This window comes from Adiantum capillus-veneris, chromosome 9 (assembly GCF_014529385.1).
Source record: "Adiantum capillus-veneris isolate H3 chromosome 9, ASM1452938v2, whole genome shotgun sequence".
NCBI classification, from domain to species: Eukaryota; Viridiplantae; Streptophyta; class Polypodiopsida; order Polypodiales; family Pteridaceae; genus Adiantum; species Adiantum capillus-veneris.
Window position 1 is genome coordinate 58,872,301 of NC_140939.1, and position 13,535 is coordinate 58,885,835.

The following is a 13,535-nucleotide window of genomic DNA, read 5'->3' on the forward strand; positions in this document are numbered from 1 at the left end:
GAATTTGGACGATCATCAACGGCTCGACTGAATCGGAACGATGTGTAACTGGCTTCTGCAGCAAAGTTACGTCAGTAACAAATATATGATTGATGAAGAAAAATATAATTGAGAAGTTTTCAATTATGAGAAAAATCAAAAGCAAAAAGTAAAATTTTGATTTTCAAACATATTCGCAGTCCGAGACGATAACCCAAAATTGGTGCAGAATTTAGAGAAACTTTCTTCTGCAAAGTTATAGACCACATCGATTCCAATCCCCATCGCGGGTAGTTTCTTCTGCAAAGTTGTAGAACACATCGATTCTGGTCTCTCACGCGCGTAGTTTCTGCAAAATCGTTTTCAATAAGCAGAAAAATAAAAAACAAAAAACGGAAATTGCTTTTTAGGTATGTACGCAGTCCGTGAACGATAACTCGAAATCGGTGCAGAATTCGAAAACACTTTCTTCTGCAAAGTTGTAGACCACATCGATTCCGGTCTTTCGCCCGGGTAGTTTCTGCAAAATTGTTTTCAATAAGCACAAAAATCAAAAACAAAAAGCAAAAATTGCTTTTCAGGTATGTATGCAGTCTGTGAACGATAACTCAAAATCGGTGCAGAATTTGAAAACACTTCCTTATGCAAAGTTGTAGACCACATCGATTCCGGTCTCTCACGCGGGTGGTTTGCAGTCCGCGAGCGATAACTAAAAATCGGTGGAGAATTTGAAAAAACTTCCTTCTGCAAAGTTGTAGACCACATCGATTTCGGTCTCCAACGCGGATAGTTTCTGCAAAATCCTTTCCAATTAGCAGAAAAATCAAAAACAAAATGCGGAAGCTGTTTTTCAGGTATGTACGCAGTCCGTGAACAATAACTCAAAATCGGTGCAGAATTTGAAGAAACTTCCTTCTGCAAAGTTGTAGACCACATTGATTCCGATCCCTCTCGTGAGTAGTTTCTGCAAAATCGATTTTGATCAGGAGAAAAATTGAAAACAAAAACGTACTGCTCTGATACCATGTTGAGAGAGAAAGAGAGAACACAGAAGTAGAACCCCAAAGTGTGTAGAATACACACATGAGATGATGTATATATAGAGGGGACCTGGGTGCCATATATAGAGAAGCCATATATTGAGTAGCTTCACATATAAGCTCAACAAGAGTGAGTACCACACACTACTTGAGTGCTCAGCCTTTGACCACATTAGGTTGTCTTTTCCCCATATATTCAGCCATGAGCTCTCCCTACACACCTTCCTCTCCCAACCACGATGTGGACTCTCTATTGCGATGCTCATTTCAATCATTTTTGAGCATCGAGAGTCACTTATGACCTCCACTCACACCACGTGACATGTTTATTCAATCCCATAGGTATTATTTGATCTTCAAGGATGATAATAGAACTATCTCTCTCTCTCTATCTCTCTCTCTAGAAAAACAATGTGTGATTTTACAGAAGCCCATTATCTAAGTGTTCTATGTTGTATGTACAAGGGATCATTTCTCTTGAAATGGAATGATGTATAGCCATCCATGTCGACAGGGATGGCTATAGGTATTGCGAGAGGAGTGAATGACTCTCTCTCTCTCTCTCTCTCTCTACCAAGTCTTGATTTGAAAATTCTATGCCACATAGATCTTTTAAGTCTCTTGGGATTGTTCATACAATGATACAAACTTATTCTCTCTTTAATGTCTCATTCATCATGAGTATAGAACAAGCTATAATGATATAAAAGTATTAAAATGCTTGCTTCCACATAGAATTTTATACTCTTGAAGTATAGGACCATGATTTATAGAAATTCTTTATTTTTTATGGAATCAACAAAGATTCTCATGTGCAAGTGGGAGTTGCATGGCAATCGGCCTCTCTCTCTCTCTCTCTTCATGCATGCAATTGGGCGTCTTCTCTTCAAGGCAGCAGGAGTGAGAGTCAGAGATATTGGGAGTATTGCAAGAGTAGCAAGTCGGTCTTTGAAATTTCTTTTTTTATTTATATTGATTTGGAAAAATTGAAGGCAATGTTGTGTTTGCCTGAGTGATATAGGCCAACATAATACATCTTGAACTAGTTTGCATTGAACCCTCGCTCCTTGCTCTTTTAATAAATGATTAGCACTTGAAGATAAGCGAAAAGATCCTTGAGGAGTGAAAGAACCTCATGAGGAATCCATTGATGAATAATGAGCCAGTAAGTATGCAAGTCCTGGTCAAATGGTTCAAAAATAAAAATAAAAAGAAAATGGTTTTTGGAAGAAAAATGATGACCCATCTCTACTGAATACTGCTTGTGGCCATCCGCACCGGCACATATGGCTACAAATAGTTTTCAAGAATATGGGGAACCACTCTTGACAACTCGTTGTGGCCATCCTTACGAGAGCTCCTTGAGGATTGAAAGAATCTCTTGAAGGTTCCTTTGAACGTCAATAGAGACGAGCTTGTAAGAATGCAAGGCCTAGTCAAATGGTTCAAAAAGCACAAAAAAAGAGGAAATGGTTTTTGATAAGGCCAATCTCTACTCAAAACTTCTTGTGGCCATCTGCACCGGCATTGATGGCTACAGACAGTTTCAATAGCGACAATTTTGCTTCTGCTTTTGAGTACTAGAGCCTCGTGAGTATGTGTGCAGCAGTGAGTCAAGTGCTAGGGAACTCACAAACAGGGTGCTTAGGGCTCAGAAAATCATTGTTGTGCATATTCTGCCAAGAAATAGGATTTTCGGACATGGTGAGCAGGCCACAAGTGCGCATAGTGGAGAACAAGGTGGACGCGATGCTGGTCTTTGCGCGAGCAATGGCGATAGGGTTCCAATGTAGCAAGCTCACCCGCATGGAGGCGCAGGACATGCTGAAGCGCGTGTCGTGTTGGATGCAATTGGCAAGCACCAGTAGCTTTGCATATTATCTCCTCTTGGGGAAAGACGTCTCATTGTTCTTTCTGGAAACCTGCTGTGTAGTGTTGTTTTCCACTGCCAAAAGCATTATCAAGAAGAAGAGGAACCACTCCTAAAAATCCCTATGGACATCCCTGGCAGCGTGGATGGCTACAAGTAGTTTTCATTGGGAACAGGGAGCGAGTTTACTTAAGCAAACAAAACGTGAGTGAAGGTGGCTGGGCACGAATCTGAGCATAAATATGGATTTGGAACAAGATAGCGACATGGAACTTGCATTGGTGGCCAAGCTGCACTGCTGCATGGTACCAATGAGCAGTTCTGCCCACACTCCCTACCCGCCATCTTTGTGGGTGGCTAGATCATCGACAGCCTAGACCGCATCATGGCGTGCCAATATACAGAGTCTAATGTTTGCCGCATCATGGCGTGCGAATGACCGCTCTAATGCTTTAGGAAATCCTGACTTGTTTAGAGCCTCTGTGTGTGTGTGAAAACTTCTATTGAGAACAATTTTCTTTTTTTGCAAAATTTCAAAAATAATCCTAAAATTTGTGAGAATTACAAAATACCTAAAGATTCGAAACATTCCAAAAATAACGTTGTATCAAATTGTGAAAATTACAAAACAGCCAAAGATTTGAAACATTCCAAAAATAACATTTGCATCAAATTAGGATAGATTTCAACATTTTTGGACACTCTATGCTTTTTGGCAGTTCACCAAAATAAGCCAAGAAAGAGAGGTATCTGTGTCATAAAATAATAAACCATTTGAGATTCTACAAGGCCATATAAAGTTCTAGTTCTATCATCTTCTATGGAGGGAGAACCATTCTTCCTATAAAGAGTTGCCAAAGAAAAAGTCTTCAAATGTTTTTGCAAGATTAACGTCAAGTTATTTAGGAATTTTGAAAAAAATTTAATTGTAGTTTGAGAATTACTAGAAAAATATGATGGAGAATTTTGACCATTTTTGGGATTTGAGAGATAATTTGAGAATTTTTCAAACTACTATAAAAATAGTGGTAGATTTGTTTTTTTTTGTTGTCTCTTTGTGTATATATAAGAAGAAAATATATTGCATATTGTTGATCAATGATTTTATACCTTTAGAAAATTTTCTAAACATGTCTATAAATAGAAAATATTAAAGATTCTTGTTTGTTGTAATAACTATTTCAATCTGGCTCCCACCCTCTATGCCATTTCTAATAATATTGAGATGCTTAGCCCAATGTTTCTCGGATTTCCATAAGCTCGGAAAAGTTTGCTCGAAGTGTGGATTTCCTCAGCTAAGGCTTGCAAAGGTAAAATGGGAGAGTGGCCTAGGTTATTCCTTATGCTTCATGGGCTGATCGTACGACTCATAGCTCAGTTACTGGTTATATTCCATTTGAGTTGATGTATGGTCAGAAACCTATAATGCCAATTGAGGATGTAATTCCCACATGGAATGTATTGCCTTGGAAAGATGGAATGAGTAGGGAAGACCTTCTTGATTTGTGTATACAACAGCTAGAAAGAAGGCCCCAAGATATTTAGATTGTACTAGCACGATTTAAAGATAAGGTTAAAGAATAAGGACAGATTTGATAAAAGGCAAAGGCTCAGACCTAAAGCTATTGAGTAAGGTGATTGGGTGTTGGTGTATGACAGTAGTCTTGAAAACCAACATTCAACAATAAGAAAGATTTCAAAGAGATTTTTTGGTCCTTATGTGGTTCAACATGTACATGGGAATGCGACTTACACCTTGCATGAATTAGATGGGACAAAAATGAAGATTCCCATTGCAGGGAAAATAATCAAGTTATTCAAAAGAAGACGTGACACAGATCCCTTTGATTCACAAGAAAGTCAAAATAAAGGCTCTCATGAAAATGTTATTGATGTGGATGAAGAACAAGAGGATGATGCACTAGATTTTGTTGCAAGCGATGATGATGAAATTGACATGTATGTTGACTTAAATAGAGACTGTACCTGCAAAAGATATCTGTGGCACATGATGGAGGATGTGCAGGTTCAGAGGGGGTGGATTTCATTACTTGGAACATTCATAATGTGAAGACTAAAATATCTAACTCACTCTCAATGATTTTGCTATGTGGGACCAAATGCTATGATGTACATAGTCTGATATATGCGAAAATAGACGCCACGGCTGTAGCCGTGTACATACCTTGTCAAGAAGATGAGGCGCTAGACGTGGTACTATGGCATGATTTTTTTTGCATAAATATATGTCTATTTTTTTTTATAAATGTACAAAGGTGAAGTGTATCGAAGTGGCACGCTCGTTTTTCCTAGAAAGTTCAATGCGGGCCATCTCGACCAAAAATAGCAGGTTTCGTGCGTTAGCATAAAAGACGTGTCCAAAGTGCTTAACAAGTGAGAAAATGAGGTTCAACATGAATTTTGATCCCAATGGGATTTTTCCACAATTTTAGGATTTTTTCCCAGCTCGTTTGGGCTTTTTACAGACAAAAAGTGGCATTTTTGGGCTGAAAATGGCCCTAAAATGGTCAAAAATAGCCTAAAAAAAGCTCAAAATAGCTCAAAATGCCACATCAAAAATTCTTCCATTGTTTCTCAAGTTGTGTGAGAAATTTTAGAGCCAAGAATGAGCTCATTTGGGCATATGATCAAGGAGATACAGCCACTCCTTTACAAGATGCACGTGCAGTCCCGTGCTGCTTCAACTACATGGTTGAGACTGTGAGGCCTGCAATTAGGGTTTCCCCTCCCCAAATAACTACTTGGGATTCTCCCATGAAGTACTGAAGATTCCATTAAATGGTCACGATGAAGACTCAAAGCGTATATTTAGGGTTTTTAACAGGTCGAATAAGCACTGCATCTTTGCAATTAGGAGCGACGCTACACTTAATCTACACAGACACAAGAGTTTTGAGTTAGTATTGGTTGTTTTTCAATGTGGAGCTTTCATGGCTGGAGTTTTGTTCTTTTTTAGTGTATTTTTAGCTTCAAATCATCTACACCTTGCTTGATTTTTCTACGAATCCTCACAGTCACAGGCCCGACGCTTTCCTAGTCGCACTATGCACTTCTTGACAACGGCCGTGTTGGCAATGATTTTGTCCAGGACAGGAGGGAACAATGGTTGGACAATAAGTCTTCACCCATGGCAATGATGTGGCACTGAGGACGCATTGATGTGGCACTAAGGACGCTATCAGGTATTTTTTGGATGAGGATAAAGTTGTGCTCATGGTATATCATGAGCTATGAGCATTCAAAGTAGGCAGTCTCAACTTAGATGGTGATGGCGAGTGTGTGTGACAAGGGAAACTGGGCCAACTTGGGGGTATAAGATTAGAAATGATGAAGTGTTACATTTTTGGAGATAGTTGAGGTGATGGGCTTTGAGCAGTGTGTTACAATGCGTCATTCAATGAGCGGAGAAGCAAGTTATGCCTCCGGGAGAGTTTTCTGAGAAACTCTTATGCCTTGGGAGAAATCTAGAATGTTTTGGGCTTGGGAGGAATGAGGAGAAGATTGCCATGTGTCATGGGATTATCCCACACGAAGAGAGTGTACCTTGGGCACCTTGGGTGCCCACTGCAGGGTATCAAAGGTGAGAGGAGCTCTCTCAAGGCTCGGCTATGGGGGCTCGTGGGCTCATGGGAAAGGAAATGGAGTATTTTTCATCTTCACACTGCCTAGAAAGGTGCTTGGCCACTTATTTTGGTCCCTGGCCACTTGCCCCCAAACCATTCCTTGGTCAACGGGTCACCAACATGTCATTTTTTGCCCAAAAAAGGGCTAAAAGGAGCCAATTAAAAGATTCATAAGGAGAGAACCTTGTCGACTAGGAAGAGAGAGAAAAATCTTGGGGATAAAAGATAAGAAATCCCCCATTTTAATAGCCACAACACACCTTCACAACTTCCAGAGAGCTCATTTTTGAGCAAGACAAAGGGCACTTTCATGTTTGAGCGGCCATACCTTCTTCATTTCTTCTTTGCTTTTTGTCTATGGATACTCTATGGACATCTCCATGAGATGAGCTTCATCATGATGTCCTTTGTTTCTCCTGATTTTGAGTGCGTTCCATGCTTGGAGGGTTTTTCATAAATCTCTACAAATGATTACCACAAATGTTTTGGGCCTTGCAATAGTTCTTCCTTCCGACGGTGTGGCTCGTGCAAGGCTATAGAGGCATTCATTTTCCTTCTTGTTTTCACCCTAACATCATTTTGATGCCTCCATTGAGAATAAAGTGCTCCAATTCCTGTGAAATATGTTTATTCTCTGCGAGTCTTACCAAACGGCGAGCTAACATTCCCGAGCAAAGAAAAAACCGAGCAACTTTCTCACAAACATTGAGCTTTGTTATTAGCAGCATCTCATGTGGCATTCTATCAATACTGGAGATAGTCCAGGCCCGTTTAGATCTCAGTCCACGCCTCCTCATCAACTACGGACATAATATGTGCACATACACACTATTATACACACCTATGCTAATTTTTTCTATGTTATCTAGATTAATAATATCTAACAAAGAGTTGGGAGAGAGACTCATCTGCAATACAAAGAGTTATCTAGACTCAAGTGCAGAACACAGAGTTGGAACTTTTTAGAAAATTAGTCGGTTGATTTTTTACCGCCGACCCGAGTTATAAGGCGTCCATACATTTTTCATAGAGATAATGAGGTCTACATTGAATATTAAAAATGCAACTCCAACCCTTCTAGATTTCAGGGGAAGTAGTTCTTAAAGCGACTAGTGAAGCTTCCGGCAAGATTATTAATAAATCCACATTTGAGTATCCATAGACATTAAATGCTACATAGTCATAGTTGTAGAAGGGATTACTTGGATTGGAGAGAGAGAGAGAGAGAGAGAGAGAGAGAGAGAGAGAGAGAGAGAGAGAGACATGGTAGTGGCATCAAACCTCAAAAAAATTCAAAAAAACACTGAAACAGTTTGCACCTTGGCTGTTTCAGGGCCTTCTTTTTAGTTTATGGAGGTTTCATGCCACTACCATGCCGACTCTCTCTCTCTCTCTCTCTCTCTCTCTCTCTCTCTCTCTCTCTCTCTCTCTCTCTGTGTGTGTGTGGTTTGTAGATGATTTGAGAAACCTCTCTCTCTCTCTACCAAACTTAAATTGGAAGTTTGATCACATCACTACCATGTTGTCTAGTGTTCAAGAAAAGTGTGCCTCAGCTTATCCTTGAGCCGCTTTTATTCTCTCACAAATGTTTTGGGTAAGCACTCGATGTTGAGAAATGAAAATATCAAGTTAAAGAGAGGGGGTAAGGACGAAATGCGCTTGAAAAATTAATGAAATAAGAGTTAAATTGTGAAAAATATATGCTATTTGGAAAAATTTCTTATTTGAATCTACATAAGTTGAAATTTGTACGTTTGTGAAATTTGTTGAGCTTATATGTGAAGCTACTCAATATATGGCTTCTCTATATATGGCACCCAGGTCCCCTCTATATATACATCATCTCATGTGTGTATTCTACACACTTTGGGATTCTACTTCTGTGTTCTCTCCTTCTCTCTCAACATGGTATCAGAGCAGTACGTTTTTGTTTTTGATTTCTCTCGTGATCAAAATCGATTTTGCTTTGATACCATGTTGAGAGAGAAGGAGAGAACACAGAAGTAGAACCCCAAAGTGTGTAGAATACACACATGAGATGATGTATATATAGAGGGGACCTGGGTGCCATATATAGAGAAGCCATATATTGAGTAGCTTCACATATAAGCTCAACACCCCCGCTCAAATAAGGGTCCCTAACTGTGGATGAAAAAACCCTTGGGGGATCAAGGGAAAAACCCACAGCTCTATATACACCCACCGTTATATTATAAAAATCATTGAATATACAAATGTTTACGAGGAGCTACATCACTCCTTTTACAATGAATGTTTTATGAGGAGTTACATTACTCCTATCAAATACAATAATGAATACAAAGGTTCAATAAAGAGGTGTAAAAGCTATCGATTAGCTTGTAATCAAAAGTGTCTCCGTGAATCTGCTGTGTAGCTTGTCATCAATATCGCATCACCAAACATGTCTTCATGTTGTCATCAATATGGCATCACCCAACATATCTTCATAAATCTTTTATTGTCACCAAGTTTGTCTTCATAAAATCAATTCTTTGATCAATCCTACATAGATCATAGACTCCAAAAAAACATGTCATGAAAACTATTAGCATCGTTAATGAAATAATTACGTTCACAATGCCATAAGAGATGGTTCGCGACGCCACTCTTTTGACGACATATATACGCACGACAACATATGGTACATAAAGTATAAACGTAAAAGTACAAAATGTGTGATTACGTGATACAAATGATATGTGTATATACTACATAAAACAACATTTATCAATGTAGTGATCAATGAATACCATCAAAGTATTAACAAAATATCATCATTATGTCAATAAAAATGAATAAATGATCATGGTATCAACGAAAAGCATCATGATATCACCGAGAATAATCATTGTATCAACGAAACAACATCATGGCATCACCGAGAATAACCATGGTATCAACAAAACATCATCATGGCATCACCGAGAATAACCATGGTATCAACGAAACAACATCATGGTATCACCGAGAATAACCATGGTATCAACAAAACATCATCATGGTATCAACAAAAATCACCATGGAATTAACGAAATATCATCATGGAATCACCGAGAATAACCAAGGTATCAACGAAATATCATCATGGCACCACCGAGAATAACCATGATATCAATGACATATCATCATGGTATCAACGAAAATCACCATGACCAAAGTATTAACAAAACATCATCATGGTACCATCAAAATCACTATGGTATCAATGAGAAATCATCAATGAAACGACGTAAACTATATCTCTAAAAGAATAATTATACGAGAATCAATGAACGAGTATATCATATAACAAAAGATCATGTACCAACAGTAGCTCGATAGAATTTGGACGATCATCAACGGCTCGACTGAATCGGAACGATGTGTAACTGGCTTCTGCAGCAAAGTTATGTTAGCAACAAATATATGATTGATGAAGAAAAATATAATTCAGAAGTTTTCAATTATGAGAAAAATCAAAAGCAAAAAGTAAAATTTTGATTTTCAAACATATTCGCAGTCCGAGACGATAACCCAAAATCGGTGCAGAATTTAGAGAAACTTTCTTCTGCAAAGTTATCGACCACATAGATTCCAATCCCCATCCCGGGTAGTTTCTTCTGCAAAGTTGTAGAACACATCAATTCCGGTCTCTCACGCGGGTAGTTTCTGCAAAATCGTTTTCAATAAGCAAAAAAATAAAAAACAAAAAACGGAAATTGCTTTTTAGGTATGTACGCAGTCCGCGAACGATAACTCAAAATCGGTGCAGAATTTGAAAACACTTTCTTCTGCAAAGTTGTAGACCACATCGATTCCGGTCTCTCCCACTTGTAGTTTCTGCAAAATCATTTTCAATAAGCAGAAAAATCAAAAACAAAAAGCAAAAATTGCTTTTTAGGTATGTACGCAGTCCGCGAACGATAACTCGAAATCGGTGCAGAATTTGAAAACACTTTCTTCTGCAAAAGTTGTAGACCACATCGATTGCGGTCTTTCACGCGGGTAGTTTCTGCAAAATCGTTTTCAATAAGCAAAAAAATCAAAAACAAAAAGCAAAAATTGCTTTTCAGGTATGTACGCAGTCCGCGAACGATAACTCAAAATCGGTGCAGAATTTGAAAATTTTTCCTTCTGCAAAGTTGTAGACCATATCGATTCCGGTCTCCATGAGAGGTAGTTTCTGCAAAATCGTTTTCAATTAGCAGAAAAATAAAAAACAAAAAGCGGAAGTTGCTTTTCAGGTATGTACGCAGTCCGCGAACGATAACTCAAAATCGGTGCAGAATTTGAAAATACTTTCTTCTGCAAAGTTGCAGACCACATCGATTCCGGTCTCTCAGGCGGGTAGTTTTTGCAAGATCGTTTCTAATAAGCAAAAAAATCAAAAACAAAAAGCGGAAGTTGCTTTTCAGGTATGTACGAAATCCGCGAACGATAACTCAAAATCGCTGCAGAATTTGAGAAAACTTCCATCTGCAAAGTTGTAGACCACATCGATTCCGGTCTACCCCGCGGGTAATTTCTGCAAAATCATTTTCAATTAGCAGAAAAATCAAAAACAAAATGCGGAAGCTGTTTTTCAGGTATGTACGCAGTCCGTGAACGATAACTCAAAATCGGTGCAGAATTTGAAAACACTTCCTTCTGCAAAGTTGTAGACCACATCGATTCCGGTGTCCATCGCGGGTAGTTTCTGCAAAATCGTTTTCAATTAGCAGAACAATAAAAAACAAAATGCAGAAGCTGTTTTTCAGGTATGTACGCAGTCCGTGAAGGATAACTCAAAATCGGTGCAGAATATGAAGAAACTTCCTTCTGAAAAGTTTAGACCACATCGATTCCGATCCCTCACACGGGTAGTTTCTGCAAAATCGATTTTGATCAGGAGGAAAATCGAAAACAAAAACGTACTCCTTTGATACAATGTTGAGAGAGAAGGAGAGAACACAGAAGGAGAACCCCAAAGTGTGTAGAATACACACATGAGATGATGTATATATAGAGGGGACCTGGGTGCCATATATAGAGAAGCCATATATTGAGTAGCTTCACATATAAGCTCAACACCCCCGCTCAAATAAGGGTCCCTAACTGTGGATGAAAAAACCCTTGGGGGATCAAGGGAAAAACCCACATGTGAAGCTACTCAATATATGGCTTCTCTATATATGGCACCCAGGTCCCCTCTATATATACATCATCTTATGTGTGTATTCTACACACTTTGGGGTTCTACTTCTGTGTTCTCTCCTTTTCTCTCAACAAAATTGATTTTCCCCGAAAACTGATGCCGACTCTCTCTGTCTCTCTCTCTCTCTCTCTCTCTCTCTCGTCGTGACTGCACATGAGTTGAGAAACATCTCTCTCTCTCTAGCAAAAACAAAAACAAAAAACATAATGAAAATAGTCTGTGCCGCGTCGAAACAGTCCGTGTCGGCACGGACCTGTTTCGACGCGGCACGGACTATTTCTTGTAGGTTTATTTTTTAGTTTTTGGGTGAGCATTGGATCTTGAAAATTCAAAATAGCTAGTTAAAGAAGGGGGAGAAGGAGAAAATACGCTTGGAAAATTCATGAAAATAGTTAAATTGAAAAAAAAGTACGTTATTTGAGAAATTTTCTATTTGAATATAACATAGAGGGGAAATTTGTACGTTTGTGAAATTGTTTTTTTCTGCACTCATGCCGAGACTCCCGCTCTCACTCTCTCTTTCTCTCTCTCTATCTCTCTCTTTTTTAGCATGATTCCAGAAGTGTTCATCATTCACTTCAGTGAATACATAATTCAAGGCAAGAATACTCTAAAATGCTCTCATGGAATTACAATACCCAGCTGATAAAGAGAAGAAGACCTCCAACTGAACTCTAAAAATATTACTGCACATATCAGTATCAAAACTGTTAGGAATTGCATCCTAAGGACTCTGTAGTGCCTTGACTTAACGCTTCTTGGACACACCAACTGTTCTCCCCCGCCTTCTAGTTGTTTTTGTGTGCTGACCACGTCGCACCCGCAAGCCCCAATAATAACAAAGACCACGGTGGTTCCTGATCTTTTGCAGCCTTCCCAGGTCATCTCTCAACTTCATATCAATTTGATTAGACACCACTTGAGAAAATCGGCCATTCTTGTAATATTTCTTCTTGTTCAAGAACAAGTCAAGAATCTTGAATTGACGAGGATTGGCGGAGATAAACATCAGGTTTTCAAGCTCTTGAGAAGACAGCTCTCTTGCTCATGTCTACAACCGCTTTCTTGCAGACGAGGTTAGAAAAACGTTTGCCGATACTCTTAATAGATGTCACAGCAAAAATGATCTTCTGTCGTCCATCCACTTTGGTGTTGAGAACATGAAAAATGTATTGACTCTCTCTCTCTCTCTCTCTCTCTCTCTCTCTCTCTCTCTCTCTCTCAACCAAAAATTGAAAAAAAATTTGTTGGAAACAGTCCACACCGGCGTGGACTATTTCCAGTGATAGCTGCTTTTTGCTATTAAAAGTTTCACATTTTTAGCCTCATTCCATCACTACTAACCTTTTAACTCTACCCACATGCTAACTCAAAGATTGTACATACCTTATTTTTCTTCATGTGTGTGATACCACGTTATAGTGGATATGGTGTGCTCATAAATGTCTATATTTCTCTAAAGTGTGTCCTTTTATGTAACTAGGTGTGAGTATTTTTTTCCCTACCCACTTACTAATTAGGTGTGGGTTGTGATTTTTGTAAATTTTATATTTATTTACATCTCAAGAGAGTGTATTTATTCATTTATATATTTCTATTTTACTTATCCATGAGATTTCAATTTTTTCTTTACGCTAGTTAACTACAGTGTACTTTTTCCTTTCACATTGTGTAAAATTGTAAATATTATTTTTTCACTCCACCTATTGTAAGAAAATATAACAATATATATTTTAGCATACCTCTTTTGTATATCTTATCTTATTTTATTTTATTTTTATATTTTATTACTATAATCATGTACCTTA

At 38.5% G+C, this 13,535-nt stretch overlaps 1 pseudogene; it reads right to left on the bottom strand.

Annotated features, from left to right (window-relative positions):
- Positions 1 to 12,475: 12,475 nt before the first annotated feature.
- Positions 12,476 to 12,751, bottom strand: LOC147450541 (small ribosomal subunit protein uS13z/uS13y/uS13x pseudogene; annotated as a pseudogene).
- Positions 12,752 to 13,535: the final 784 nt, after the last annotated feature.